The sequence below is a fragment of the Pteropus vampyrus genome, unplaced genomic scaffold, assembly GCF_000151845.1.
Source record: "Pteropus vampyrus isolate Shadow unplaced genomic scaffold, Pvam_2.0 Scaffold135, whole genome shotgun sequence".
Classification (NCBI taxonomy): domain Eukaryota; kingdom Metazoa; phylum Chordata; class Mammalia; order Chiroptera; family Pteropodidae; genus Pteropus; species Pteropus vampyrus.
In genome coordinates this window covers 3,393,426-3,408,636 of record NW_011888916.1, presented here as the reverse complement: position 1 = coordinate 3,408,636, position 15,211 = coordinate 3,393,426, and positions in this window count along the sequence as shown.

Sequence of the window (15,211 nt, the reverse complement as noted above, 5' to 3'; positions counted from 1 at the left end):
CTTGCTATGTTGAACTTAGACAAAATCGAGACCCAGAAGCATTATATGAAAGAATCAAGGCTTTCTTGAGGCCAAGATGTCATTACTCACCTGCTAATAGAAATGTCTTTGCAAAAGACAAAACAATCTTCTGTGACTCTGTCACTGTCCAGATGCATGCGGGTAAAGACCTGAGATTTGCTCGGTGCCTTCTGCCTCTAGCGTGGGCCATGCTTCTTGGCCCAGAGTGGGGTTGGCTGTGGGGTCTTGGGGGACGCTTTCCCCGGGCCCACTGGCAGTGCACAGGGGCAGCTCTGCAAGCCTGCAGCTTCCTCCTGCCGGCTGCTCACTCCCTGTGGGTGGGGTGCTCCTTCTGCCCCCTCAGTTGGCCTAGGACCCCTGCAGGGACCTCTTGTGGCCCCCGAGCTTTTTCTCTCTGGCAGCAGGGGACACTGGGGAGACCAGAGGCACAGGAGGTGGCCGTCCCAGCCTTCTTTCCATGCATTCGGAGAGCCCAGGAGGCGGCCGTGCCAGACCTGGCCAGGATTACACAGTGGGTTCTGTGGCGTTCTCCCTCCCAGCTGCCTGGGAACTTCCGCTGCTTTCAAGGTCTAATTTAGGGATCGACTTAAGCGAGCAGAACATTGAGAAAGGCACGCTAATGCCTTTCAGAGGAACTCACATACTCCCCAGCCCACGGAGGCCATTCCCATCCAAGAAGGTAGGGGACATTCCTGCAACAGGATGTGTACAGTTTTGAGTTAGGAGTGGGTCCCTCCTGGCAAGGGAGATCCAACCTTATAATTAAGTAACTCGACGTTTCCTTTAAGATATCAACAACAATAACCACGCTCTCCCTGTTGCCTAAACAGGACAAACCCCGCGTTAAGCAGTTCCTGGTGGTCCGCTCTCACACATGTGCAGGGAGAGAAAAAATACCCGCCTGGAAGCCGGCCTCCCTGCTTCCCAGCAGCTGCCGCCTCCCTCACGCCTCACGGCCCCCTCCCCGTCACAATTAGGGGTAATCTTTTGTTGCCTGGAAAGTGTAAAAATCACCAGCTTTTCTCTTTGCATGCATAATATCCATTTCCCCTCCAAGTGCGTTGTTATTTGGATTGGGAATTACATCTATTTACAAGAGTAGATGTTGCACAAAGGTTGTGTTTATGTGGAAAATTATATCGGTGACACGGGCTGATTGGCGTGTGGAGGCTGGGAGAGCAGGCAGGAGAGGCCTTCTCATCAGCTTGGAATAACAAAATGATTGTATTTTCAGCAAAGCTAATTGATCACATACCTCGCTGGGCTATCTGTTTACTCAAAGGCCATCCAGGCCCTGGGAAGGTGGAGAGGAGAGGGCCCCGGGGCGGTGGTCACCACTAGACCAAGCCAGCTTTCCAAGGCACTGGGGGGTGGGGGCGGTGCCCTGAGACTAGGGGACGGGACAGAGGATCGATGAGGTGAGTGTCCTCGGAAACCGGGCCCAGACCCGACACTGGCAGATCATGTCCTTTCTCCAGGACCCCAAAAGTCATTGTGAGACACGGGAGCTGTGGGAAAGGCTGTAGGATCAGGGACCACAGCAAAGAAAAAAATGAGTTCATTCCCTTCCTCTCTTCCATTTGAAAAGCTGACCCAAAAATGGGGCTTTGAAGCTGGTGTTGGGCTAGCTGCACTGGGCCCAGTGGGAGTGAAAGCTCTGGAAACCGTCCTATGCCTGTCTTAATTGAGTAACTCTGGGTGTCGAGGCTTCCCCTGCTCTTCTTTAGGAGCTCTCAGTCAGGAACTTGAGGTGGGAGATTGGATGAGAGAGAGGACTTTGGGGGGTTTCCGGGTGTAGATGAGGGATGCATTCAGCTTCCAAATCTTCAACACAGTGAAGCTTGAGCCCAAGTCTCTCTGACACCCTCTCGGGAACAAAGACCCTGCTCTTTGTCTTTGGGGAATGGAGGGGCTTATCTTTAGGTTTATGATCAGCATTACTGGTCCCCCGAGGTGTGTGAGAGGTCTCCTAAGGAGATATTAACTCCCCCCAAACTGACCCACACGAGCCAGGCCTTGGGGGCCAAATGGATCCAGTCACCAAAAAAGCACTGAGTTAGAATTCTATTTCCTCACCAGTATTAAAATGCAGCTTATGTGGGGGCAGAAATAAAACAGTTGGATATAGTTAAACAAATACTTGAATTGAAAATAACCAGTTATTCTAAAAACAACTTGTCAAGAATTAGTGAAGGAACTGATTAATTTACGACTCACTTTGCAAACATGAGGTTCCTTTGAAAAGCACCCATTAAAAATAATCTGACACCCCCTGCCTCCCATATTATGAAGATAGCTGGTTATTTTGCAAACTTCCAGTTAGAGTTAGTCAAACTACTAGTTACTCTTTACAAACAACCAGGCAGAAGTTTCAGCCCCTGGTGTGACAGGTTCCCTCTGTGGTTTGGTATGCTTGTTACTGATCAATTTCAGGTTTAGTTAACTTTTCTTAAAGCAAAGATTAAGAAGTCTTTGGGGATCATCAATAAGGGTTACCCCAGAGAAATCCTGAATCCTCAGAGACCACTGAATCCAACAGCCTCGTTTTACAAATGGAGAAACTGAGGCCTAGCATACTCTACTCTTAGCTAATACCTGCTCGTGACATGTGAGCCAAGTTCATGTATTATTTTGGAGTCGCTGGAGCAGGTGACGCTGAATAAATTTCAGGTGCCTTTTTTCCAAGCCTAGTCATGAGGTTTTTTACCTCTCTCCAGGTCCGAGCAATACAAGCCCCAATTCGGAATATATTAGATGTTGTAATAACCTCCTGGTAGCACTGTGTATGTATGCGTGTGTATTTGTCCACCACTACATTTCAAAATCTCTGGCCCTTCCGAGAGACAAGCAGTTTATTAATGTGGCGCTCTCAGAATTGTTTTTTAATTGGAAACATTTTGCCATGAAAGAACATTAATAAAACCTGAATCCAAATCAAACTTCTCTGTGTATGTTATTTTTACTCCGCAGTCAAATGCTTTTATTAGATTTAAAACTTTCACTGTGCTTTTTATCTCTGGCTGTATAATGTTCTACAATTAAAAAAAAAAAAAAAAGCTCAATGACTCCGAAGTCTGGCAAAATAATATACTTTCTTGGATGTCTCTGTGTGTTGCCAATTAGCTTTGCCGTGAACGCAGGCCCCCATCCATCACCCGCCTCTGGGTGGCTGTAACAGAGACCTAATTTGTTTCATATGCCCTGTACTCTCTGAGCCATTCACCAGCACCTCCAACCTGCTGAGGAGCAGCCGGGCCAAAGAAGAGATGAATGACAAGAAAAACCCCAGGCAAGCCAAAGGGACCCCTTATCAGAGCTGGGCTGAGCTTCGTTCGCCCAGTGGGACAATCTCAGCCTCTGTGCCTCCAGTTCCTTCCTCCCCGTGCCCCCCTCCAACACCTTCTTCTGTCTCCTCCACCTCTTCTTTCCTTTCATGACCCGAAAGACCCAAAGCTCACAGGCGGTGAGGCTGGGAGTGGAGGATGGAAGACTTCTCCTCTTCCTCCGATTTCCCAGAGCGGGCTGCTGTCCTCTCCCCGCTCTACCCGGTTCCCACTCCCTCCCACCTACTCCTTTTACAAGCCCGACTTTTAAACCTCCAGTTCCCTAGGAATTTTATGAATGCTCAGCACAAGCCAAAATAAACTCGTAAAGAAAAAGTTTCTGAAGAAGGTCACAGACCCGTATGGCAAGTGCTGAGCGGTAAATACAAAATTCTTCAGGTCGCTGGGAGCTGAGGTCTGGGTGGTGGAAGGTTGGGGTCGGTGGAGGGAAAACGGGGAAAGGAGGGATAGGAGCGAAGGCTCCTTTCTCTCTCCTGAAAGGAGAGATGAGAAATTTTCAAATCCCAGACCCACCAAGTCTTTATTTAAAAAAAAAAAAAAAAATTTTAAGCGCTATTGTAGTTTGACTTCTCCTTATTGAAGCTGTAGCCCAGGGAGGTGAGGGATTTATCCAGAGTCACACAACAGCTGACCTGTCCAGTGCTGAAGCCAGGTGCTCTGACTCCCAGTCTGGAGCCCCCCGCTCTGCATCACTGACGCAATGAGGGAAGGAAAGGAAAGGTCCTTAGGGGCAGAGGCCTCTTCTGGGCCTCAGGGTCGTGCAGCTGCCTGTTGTGACTCTCTGAAGCAGCGCCGTCCAATAGAACTTTCTGCAATGATGGAAATGTTTTATATCTCTGCTGCCCTTTACAGGAGGCACTCACGACATATGGCTATTAAAATTAAATTAAATAAAAAATTCAGTCTCTTAGCCACATTTCAAAGGCTACCATAGTGGATAGCCCAGATATAAAACACTTCCATCATCGCAGAAATTTCGATTGGACAGCACTGCCCTCAAGGTCAACATCCTTGGCCTTTGAAGACATAATTGTTGTCATGGTGCAAGATGGTTCCTTCCTCTGGGCTTTCAGAGACGCTAGGACCTCCACTGCCCCCCATAATGACACATGCACCTTGGCGGCTTAGGCCCCTTCTCTCTTCTCTTTTCACTCCTATGATACCCAGCACAAGACAGATACTCAATGAAGATTTAGTCTCAGAAGCTTAGGGTCAGAAAGGGCCTTACAGGGAGTTCAACTGGACAACTCCCAGGGCAGGAATCTACCCCACAGCCTCCCAGGCAGTGGCCCATCCACCCCACTGTTCGCATACCTCTAGGCACAGAGTCCTCACTCTCTCCCCAGGTGGCCTAGTCCATTTCTGAAGAGCTGGGATTATTAGCATATACTTTCTAAAATCTAGCTGAAATCTTCCCACTCGCATCCCTCACCCTGGCTCTACCCTCTGGGATCTCACAAAATTAATTTCATTTTTCCTTCTATGTAATGACCCTTCTAATAGCTACACAGAGTCCAATTCCTCCCCATTCCTTTTCAAACATGGAGCTCATTGCTGAACACCTAGACATGGACTGATAAGCAGAAAATAGCAGATACTGACCTCCCTGAACCTAGAGACTATTTTTTCTGTTAATGCCACCCACACTTGAAGCAACTCCGTTACTCCTTAGGCTTATATGGGGGTTGGGTTGTTTAAACCACCCAAGCCATATGAATGGTCCGATAGCTAAGTTATCCCAGCGGTGAACAGGATGGCCACGATCCCTAACGATATTGCTTTTTGACCCGAGCAAGCAGGGCTCCTGCTTCTGCCCCACTCCCAGGTAGCCCCACATTTTGGAGTGCCTTCTGCAAAGTTTTCCAAGTCCTTTCCAATGCCTGGGACTGCCTAGGACTGGCAGTGCCATACAGGTAGGATGCTCTGAGCCTGGACCGAGACCCATATAGGCCCTGGTCCGTTTCTCCCTTTCAGTGCTCTTTCTACCTCTACTTTATGCGTGAGGTCAACCAGATGGCCTGAAGAGCTCCAGGATTCATTTCTATGGATTTATTTTGGGGTTGCATGTCCAGGCCGTGGGCTCAGTAGAGCCGCATTGCAAATGTATCACTTCCATTAGCTGACATACTAGTTCTTTTGTAGGTGTCCATGAAATTGGGTCTCCAGAATGCTGCTGGCCTGTTAGTCTTGGATGACTCAAATTGTTCCTATAGACAGGAGTCCGAAGCACCCTAGAGTCAGCCATGTTCCCTGTGTTCACAATCCAAAGGAGAGAAACAGTCTATGCACAGTTTTCTCTGTGAGAGAAGCAGTGCTGCCCAGAAGAAAGAACCCGGAGGGCTTCCTATAGGCAGTGTTATTTAAGCCGAGTCTAAAGAATGGGCCAGGAAAGAAAGTGAAGGGAGAGAATTTCAGGCAAAGGTAACTGTGTGCAGAAAAGGCTCTGAACATGGCTCAGCCTAGTTATGTAAGTTTGGGCAGATTGCTTAGCTTTTTTGAACTCTGGTTTACTTGTCTGTAAAATGAAGAGAACAATCTCTACCTCACAGGGTCAGGCCCTCATTCAGTGATTCAAAGAATGTCCTGGGAACCTACTAAGCCAGGTGCTGGGCAGGTGCCAGGGACATCCAAAAGAGCAAGGCTAACTCCCACTCTTCAGAAAGGTTAAGTAACTTGCCCAACGCCACACAGCAGACCCAGGGCTGACACTCAGGGCAACCCTCAGCATTTCTGTCCTTCCTTTCCTCCCGCTACTCCTTCGGGCTGAGGGTCTGGGTTACTGCCAGGCTGTCCACACCGTATTCGACCACCCAGACACTCAGGCGCAGGATGTTTTCTTGCCTGCCTCTCCTTCAGGGCTTTCCTACACAAGAGCCGGGTCTCTTCAACTGAAGGAGCATCACCGTCTCTCATTCACTCACCCATCTGCCCATCCCCAAGCACCCTCACTGAGCCGTGCTCCAGCCCAGGCCCAGTATGGAGCCTGGAATCGGGGGTGAACAGTCTTGTCCCTGCCAAGTGCACTCAGCCCAGGACGGCCTGTGCTCTGCAGACTCCTCCTCAACTGCCCTGTCTAAAGGCACCATTCCACTCTGCCATGTTCTGTCCCTCAGCCCATTTCTGTTTGTTCATAGCCCTTATCAGAGTTGAATCATTTCGCATTTCTGTTGGTTGGATCCGTCTTCCCTATGAAGTAAGCTCTCTGTTATGGGCTGAATTGTATCCCCTCAAAATTCATATGTTGAAGTCCTAAACCTCAGTACCTCAGAATGTGACTATATTTGGAGATGGGGATCTCTTTAGGGAAAGAATTAAGTTAAAAGGAGGTCATATGAGTGGGCCCTACTCCAATATGACTGGTGTCCTTTTAAGAAGAGATTGGGACACAGACGTGCACAGAGGGAGGACCATGTGAAGCCACAGGGAAAATACAGCCATCTACAAGCCAAGATGAGAGGCCTCAGAGGAAACCAGCCCTGCCAACACCTTGATTTTGGACTTCCCACCTCCAGAATTGTGAGAAAATAAATTTCTGTTATTTAAACCTCTCAGTCTGCGGTACTCTGTTATGGCAGCCCAAACAAACTAATACACTCCCTGAAGGGCACTACCTTATTCTCTAGGGCCTGGCATTATTCCCCACCCATCATTAGGCTCTCAGTGAATATGTGTTGACCGAATATGTGTATGAGTGTGTGTGACACATATGCGTTTGTGCACGCAAAGATCTGTGGGGGCACATGACCGCATATGGTTGAACTCAAGTGTGTGTCTACATGTGTGCTCTTTGACTTTTGTATCTGTGATTCAGTGTGAATATGTGTTTATGAGTTTATTTGTATATAAGAGAGCAATTTATGAATGGACGCGTGTTCCAGTGTTTGTGAACAAAGGTGTGGTGGGCGTAAGAGTGTCAGTGTGGAGGGTACTGTGTGTGTGTCTATGAGCTTTCCACCCAAGTGTGAATCTGCGCATATCAATATGCACCCATGAAGACGAGGGTGGGCATGTCCTTATGCGTCTGTGTGGACCCATGTCTGGGTCTCTGTGTGTCTGGGTGTGTCTTTGCACTCACATGCATTTGTCCTGCTCTTCAGGGAATGTTCTATGGCTAGAGCAGTGACAGGGTCTCTGCTCAGCTGATAGCTGGGGAGAGGTCTTAGCTGCTGATTCTCCGTGAGGCAGACTGGCTTACAGGGAGAGCTTCCTGAAGGGGGCTGAGTGGGGTAGGCACTCTCAGCCCAGCTAGCATAGACCAAGCCATGGGGGACAGCGGAGGGGGAAAACCGAGGCAGCAGCAGCCACCCTTGGCCCCATCCCATCGTCCCTCCCCCAGAATGGGTTGCTCCCCGACCCCTATCTCTGCCCCTATACAGACTGTTCAGTTCAATCATTAGATCTGTGCTCACGTAATGCATCCCCCCCTCCCATGTGCTTGTTCCTTGCTTCTTGTTTTGTTCCTCTCACTGAGATTGAGATGATGTTGATAGTGGACAGAACGTTAAGATAATAGTAATGTTTTATTCCTCCCCCTTGTAGTTTCTTCTTGCCCTTGCCCTTACTCCTGCAGGGAATGGCTCTGTGCTCCTTGCCCCAGGGAAAGTTTGTGGTAGGGTAGAAAAATGTGGCCAGCAAGTGTTCCTAGCTTTTCTTTTCAAAAGAGAAATAGGACTCTGCAGAAAAGCTGAGACAGAGAAATGACACAGATTGGCTTAGGAGACACAGGAAGGGGCAGGATTTTCCGCAGACCCAGGCAGTGCAGAGGAACAGAGCAAAACCTGCAAACCCCTCAGGCAGAGAGAACTTAGGACTGCTCAGGTGAGAATGTGCCTGTGGGAGGCATGTCCAGGCAGAAGCACCCCAATACACACGGGTGCTTCCTACAGCTGCCAGGCCAGAAGGAGCCAGAAGAAGTGGCAGGGGCAAGGGACAGCTCTGATGTAGCTGACTGATGACCCAAGGAGCCCCTTCCCCCACCCTAGCTCAGTGCAAGGTCCTGGAATCAGTCAGGGTTGAGCCCAAGAGTGACTAAGTTCTCATTTCCTACTAGCTCAGTGAGAAGGGAATTCAAATACTAGATTTCTGTTTAGGCATCACAGGGATTCGCTCCGTCATGCTCACCTGAATCATGGACTAAGATGCACACCTATTACAATATTAAAGTCACCATTGGCCTTTTCATTATTTTATTTAATCTTAGGGTGGCTCTACGAGGAAGGTGGTACTGTGATTAGTCCCTTTTGAAAGATAAGAAACTGAAGCATGAAGAAGTTAACTTGTCCCACAGCCGCTCTGTGGCCACGGCAAGAGTCTAAGCCACCTTAATCACTACGTCAACTCACAAAATCTTCCTATCAGCATTTCTGCCAATCTTTTCCATATATTCCGAATCTAAAATGCAAATCTGAGACCATGTCACCTGTTCCATGTTTCAACCTTCTCATGACATCCTTGTCCTCAGGATAAGGCTCAACCTCCCATCCTCAGGGCCTCCCCAAGGACCTAGGCTCTCACCACCCATTTCTATCTGATTCTTTACTCTTCCCTTCTCCCAGCCAAGATGGTCAGCCCCCTGTTTCCTAAACATACCCTGCTTTCATGCCTCTGCACCTCCATTGTCACCTTGCCTTTTCCATCTGCCTGCAATACCCTTTCTCCAAGTACAATGCACAGACCACTTCCTCTAGCAAGCCTTCCCGAACTGCCCTCCTCACACCGATTTTCCTTTAGGTTTCTGCCGTTCCCACTGGTACTTCCTATGCAGTTCTATGTGCTTCTTACCTTAGGCATGTCCACTCTCTGTGAGCTTCTGGTAGGTAGGAAACATATAAGATTCAACCCTGTGGCCCCTGAACACCGAGCACAAAGTAGAGACCTAGTAAATGATGAATGAATGATATTGCTCGCCATTCAGGTCCAACCTAACTCCTTTCCCCTCCAGGAATCTTCTCTGACAATAAATAGAAGATGAGAGGGGAGTAGGGATGGGCTTTTAAGCAAGACCTTCTCAATTCTGTCTCTTAATTGCGGTGAACTTTTCTCAGTCATTTTCCCTCTCTTGAATCTTAATGTCTCTTCACCTAAAATGGAGCTAACTAGCCTCCTCGATTTGAGAACAAAGAGGTACTGGCTATGAACACAGTTTGTAACTACAAGGCCCCAAGTATCGCTCCGATTCCCTGTGTCTCTCCCACCCTGATCTCCGCCCTCTGTGGAAGGGTCTTGGCCTGGCTACTGGCTGTCGGCTGGGAGCTTCACTTGTACCCAGGCTTCCCAGCATCCTCTCTCTGGGCACCAAGTCCAACTGTGCTGACCCAGCTTGGCCCAGCAGGAGAACCTCAACTTGGGAGCCTCGGGGCCCTGCGGGAGAGGTCAGGCTGGCAATTTATGGTGTGTGGAACAAGCTCCCTCCCAACACATGATCTATCAAGGCGATGTTTTCCTTGGAAAGCTGCTGCGGCATGGAACCCTCTTCCCGGCAGGCAAGCAGCTCTCCCTCAGGTGCTCACAGAGTTCATCAAGCAGGCGAGGGGGGCGGGCAGAGGCCTCCTGGGAAGGAGCCCTTTCCATCAGAAATGACAAATGGATTTCCTCAGCTCCAGGCCTCAGCCAGAGCACATTCCTGCGTGCAGAGGCCTTGCAGGTCACAAGGGGACGATGGAGCTCTTGTGAGTTGGCGGGTGGGGGGTTGGGGTGGAACCTGGTCTGGCTCCCCTCCAATCCCACTCAGACCCTCTCAGTCTCAGGGGCTACAGAGGGGCTGAAGGAGGCACAGAGACAGGGAGTGAGGCGCAGAAACAGGGACACAGAGGTACAGAGACAGATGGAGAGAGGCAGACGTGCGCGGACACAGAGGCAGAGACAGACCAAGAGTCAGACAGTAAGGCTGAAGAAGACTCGCAGATAGAGACAGAGATAGAAAGAGGATAGAGAAAGCACTCGAGAGCAAAGACGCATCAAGGGGGTGGGGTCGAGAGTCTCAGAGACAAGACAAGACAGAGAGGGAGTCAGAGGAAAAGAGGAAACAAGCCACAGTGAAGGCTACTGGGTGGGGATAGGGATGGTTCAGAGGCAGAAAGTCAGGGAGAAAGAACAAGAGATAGCTTGAAACAGACATGGAGCCAGAGGAAGACGATCAGAAAGAGTCTGGGAGGGAGGAAGAAGTGAAGGAGTCCCAGGGGAGACAGACAGAGGACAGGACAGGTGGGAGCCTGTGCAGGGCAGGCAGGAAGAGTGTAGTGAGAACACCAAACCGATTTAGAACAAACGTACGGACCATTCAAATTCCAGGGCCTATCACACAAACCTGCCTGCTCACCCCTTTCCTGGACAGCAGCAGGTCCTGGGACCGCAGGCTGAGGGTAGAGACACTAGTCAGTGGGCCCCCCGCAGGACAGGAGGTGGGGTGGGCATTAGGTGGGTCCCGGCCTGGTGGAAGAAAGAGCCCTTGGAGGCAAGGGAGCTGCGGTGGTGGTGGCGATGGAGGGACGGTGAGGAGAGAGAGGCATAGAGAAGTCTTCCTGGGCTGGACGGGAGAAAGAGAAGAAATGGAGACCCGCTTTCTCTGGGGCCAAAGGCCACTGCATTATTTTCACGGAGTCAGACTAGAGTTTGAAAGCCAGGCAGTGCAATGTCCACCTAGGACAAGAATTCTCTCGCTCTGTACCTATTTATTGAGACCCTACTAGCTGCCAGGACCTCTTCTGGCTGCTGGGGACACCACAGCAAACAAGCGACCAGAAAGTGTGTCCTCATGGAGCTTACTTTCTAGTGGGAAGAGAAAGACAATCGACAAAATACAGATGCTTGTATTGATGGCTCGTCAGATAGAGGTGCGTGCTGTGAATATAAACAGAGCAGGGAACGAGGATAGACGTGAGGAAAGGCTCGTAACTTTGGATGGTCAGGGACGACCCATGGAAAAGTCTTGAATGAGGCGGAGGCCTGAGCTGCGAGACCTTCTAGAGGAAATGAGTCCTGCGCATCTGTGGAACAATAGGCAGAATGGTGGGGCCCAAGCGGAGGAGACACAAGCGTGAGGCAGGTGATGAGGGCAGAGCGGGAAGGGGCTGGGCCTTGCGGAATCCACAGACCTTGAAGGTGTTGGCTCTGCTCTGAGCGAGATGGGGAGTCAGTGGAGGGTTCGAGCAGAGGAATGATTGAAAGGACTTCCTGAAAAGGTGACTTCCTGACATAGTGGTGGCTTGGACCACGTGAGACAGTGAAAGTGGTGAGAAAGGGTCAGGTCCCAGACCTGACAGAGACAGAGCTGGCAGGATTTGCAGACGGACTGGATGTGGGCGTGGCACGAGAAGAAAGCAGTAATCACAGCTCACCTCTGCTCTCAGCTCCCGGAGCAGAGCACGCACTGCTCTTCTGGGAAGGGGGACGGGGGACCACACCTCTTTGGACAGCCCTGCCTGAGAGACAGCACTTCCTCTGGGTGGTCCTCAGGTCCACCTTCTCTTATCTTCACCCGACCCCAGCGCCAGGCTGGGCACCCAGAAGGTCTTTAGGTCTTTAATAAAAGCTTGTTGATTCACTTATGCCCCCGCCTTCAACCCATGTGATCTGTCTCAGAGAAGAGGGCAGTCCTAATTCAAGCTTAATGCGGCAATGTTACTTAAAAGCAACCCCTCCCCCCAAAAAGAAACCCCTACCTCTTTTAGTTTATAAAAGAAGGAAGTTTGAAACATCGAGTGTTGGTTATCGCTGTTAAAATACATGCCCCAAGTTTGGCTGTGGGCTCTGCCATCACTAACTCTGCAACCCAGGATAAGTGCCTATGTGTCTCTGAATCTCAGCATCCTCCTACATACAGTGGAACTTTAAATTCTCCCTCACATGAGTAAGGTTAGAATTAACTAAAATTATGTATGTATAAGCTCTTTGAGAAATAAATGCAAGACATTGTATATATGTCAGTAGTAATTATGATAGTAAAAAACATTCATTGAGTATTTTCTATTGTCAGACAGAACACTATGAATACTGTATCTCATTAAATCCTTAGAGTCCTAGGAAGTAGTTACAATTATCGGCTCCATTTTACATGTGAAGGAACCGAAGCTTATAGATGGTAAGTAGTACGCCCAGGTCACGCGACTAAGAGGATTGGAGTCCAGACACAAAAGAAGGCTGATCTGCTCCAGAGGAGCCCGTGCTCAGAGCTATCTTATGCTGCCTCCAGCCACAGCTCGAGTAGAACTCAGGCTGAGAGTGTCTCCGTCTCCTCCAGTGAGGACTGGGCGGTCCCTTGAGGAGTGGCAAGGAGCTTTATTATGAGGAAAAGAACTCCAGGATCACCACTGTTGCATTCGGCTTTATTCATTTTTGCCCCTGTCTATTTTCTCATTGGATACTCTCAGGTCAGATGTATATTTATTTCTTGTGACAGATGAGAAGTCAGGCTCCATGGAGGGAGAACAGCACACGCAAGGCCTGTTGGCAGGCCAAGAACCATCCCGTAGTTCAGGTTTTCTGACTGAAAGCCAGAGTTCCTTCGGTGCTACATTGGCTCAGAAATTGGAGGCCTAGGAGCCCAGAGAGACTACCTATTGGGTTACATTGGTGTGGGTCTCATTTGCGTTGGAATCTAGTGGGTCGAATTGCACTAGTTTAGTTTCATTTGTTTGGATTTCATTGGATTGTTTCCTTAGTTGATTTCCTCCCAACTTGACCTTGGGCATTCAGTAGGGTATCCCTGGTTGTAATTGACAGTAATTCTACTTAAACTGGTTAAGCCAAAAAGAGAATTTATTGACTTACTTAATTAGAAAGTCTAGGAGCAGCACTAGCATCAAGAACTCCAAGGACTCAAAAGACGTTGTCAGACCGCTTGTGTGCATACACCTTCTTTTGCTCTTGCTCCCATTTGTTCTTTCTCTGTATCTCGTGATGTCCTACTCTAGATGGTCTTCCTGCCTTACAGAGGTATCCTTCCTGACTTGGAGCGGGGAGTGGAGGGATAGGGAAGGGATGACCTCAGCCCCCTCCACTCTAACATTATCCTAGTTTAGCAGCTCCAGACTTCTGTCTCCTAGTGTCCACATATTAAATCTCAAGGAAAGATTTAACTGGTCTAGCTTTGGTCATGTGCCCATTCCTTGAGCCAATCACTGTGCTCAAATAGAAAGGATGATATAAAGAATTCTGCGAACAGAGGGACAGAGTATTCTGACTGGTAGCGCCTCTCCTATGGAGTGCGAGAGGCACAGTTTCCCCATAGAAAGGAGGAGGGAAGGATGTCCGGCAGACTCAGCAGAGCTATTGTTTATTTCTTGTGACTGATGTCACTGGAGCTGGCCTGGCCTGCTCTGTTCCAGCTGGAAGCATTGCCTCTCTCTCCCTGACCTGTGGGAAGAGCAGTGGATCAGGGAGGTGGATCAGGGTGATCCTGCTCACTTTAGAACAGCCTTAAAATATCATTGTGTGTCGGGGTGAATCACGGTGAAGTGACCGTACAATCTTAGATAAGCTCTGTTCCTCTCTGGGCCTCAATTTCCTCCCATGTAGAACCAGAATGGACACCAGTGCCGGAAGGAAGACAGCAAGGGTGAATAGGACCCTGCCTCAGACCTTATGCTGGCCCAGTGGGCAGTTAAATATATGGGGTGGCCCTCGGGCCACAGGAGATAGCTGGAGGTGTGGATGGGAGAATAATCGTCACAGAGGTTTGTATGTTCATTCATCACATTTGTGCTGTTTACTGATGTACCAAGCACTGTTCTAAGCACTGATATCAGCGCTTAGATATCTCCGTCCATTGGTACTTGCATTCTATGGGAAAGAGACACACAATAAACAACAAACAATATCTAAGTGAATTATATGATTATTAGAAAATTATATGTATAATGCAAAAAAAAGAAGAAGTTGACCAGGGTGAGGGAAACGGTAGTGGAGGGGCGCAGATTCCAGTTGTAAACAAGATGAGCAGAGTAGGTCTCACTAAAAAGATGACATTTGATCAAAGACTTGAAGGAGGTAACTGAAGGCATGGGAGCAGGTGAGAATGCCAGATTGGGGATTTCACTGGGGCCTGGGAGCAGACTCCCTGGAATGAGAGCATCCTGGGACTGGATGAATACACGTCTGTGCATGCGTACAAGCTCTTTTTCTGGAAGGGCACTTAGGGAGCACTGGACTCATTCCCCTCTCCAATTTTATCGCAAGATTCTGAGGCCAGAGGGAGAGCCAGGTGGTGGCTGGGCTTAAACAAGAACTCACTGGCCCAGGGCTAAGTAGCTGGCAGCCTCATGAAGAGGAATCCAAGTCAACCGTATCACCAGGGTTGAGCCAGTTTATCTAATCACCCATATCTCTGTCTCCAGCTCTGCCTGGAGTGTCGCTGTGGTCTCAGCTGCGGGCCACAGGCCATGTCAGGGGCAAGAGCGGGACTGTATGGCAGGAATAACCCCATTAGTAGAAAGGCTCTCCCACTTCCTACCCAAAACTAAGATCATCTCGAAATGATATTTCCACCATAGTTTCAAAATCACAGGAGACCATTTCAATAAACTAGAGTTTCGGCTGTCGCTTCATTGACATTTGCTTAGAGTAGCCACAGACCGAACAGCTTCTTGCTCCAGACAACTCCGCCTCGGATGGTGTCTTATTCCAAACCATGCCCTAACCAGGGCCTTTGTCTTTGGGCTCCTGAAAGGTCCCACCCTCCCTGCTTCTCCTCGACACCTAGGGCCTTTGAGGATGCAAGGTAAGCTAATGAAAGCTTAGATGAAGAGTCTATTGACAAGAGATTTCAAAACCAGAGGTAAATAGGTTCATTTGCATTCATTTCCATTTAATTAAACAAATGTTTGCTGCTCATCCTCCCACAGGTCAGG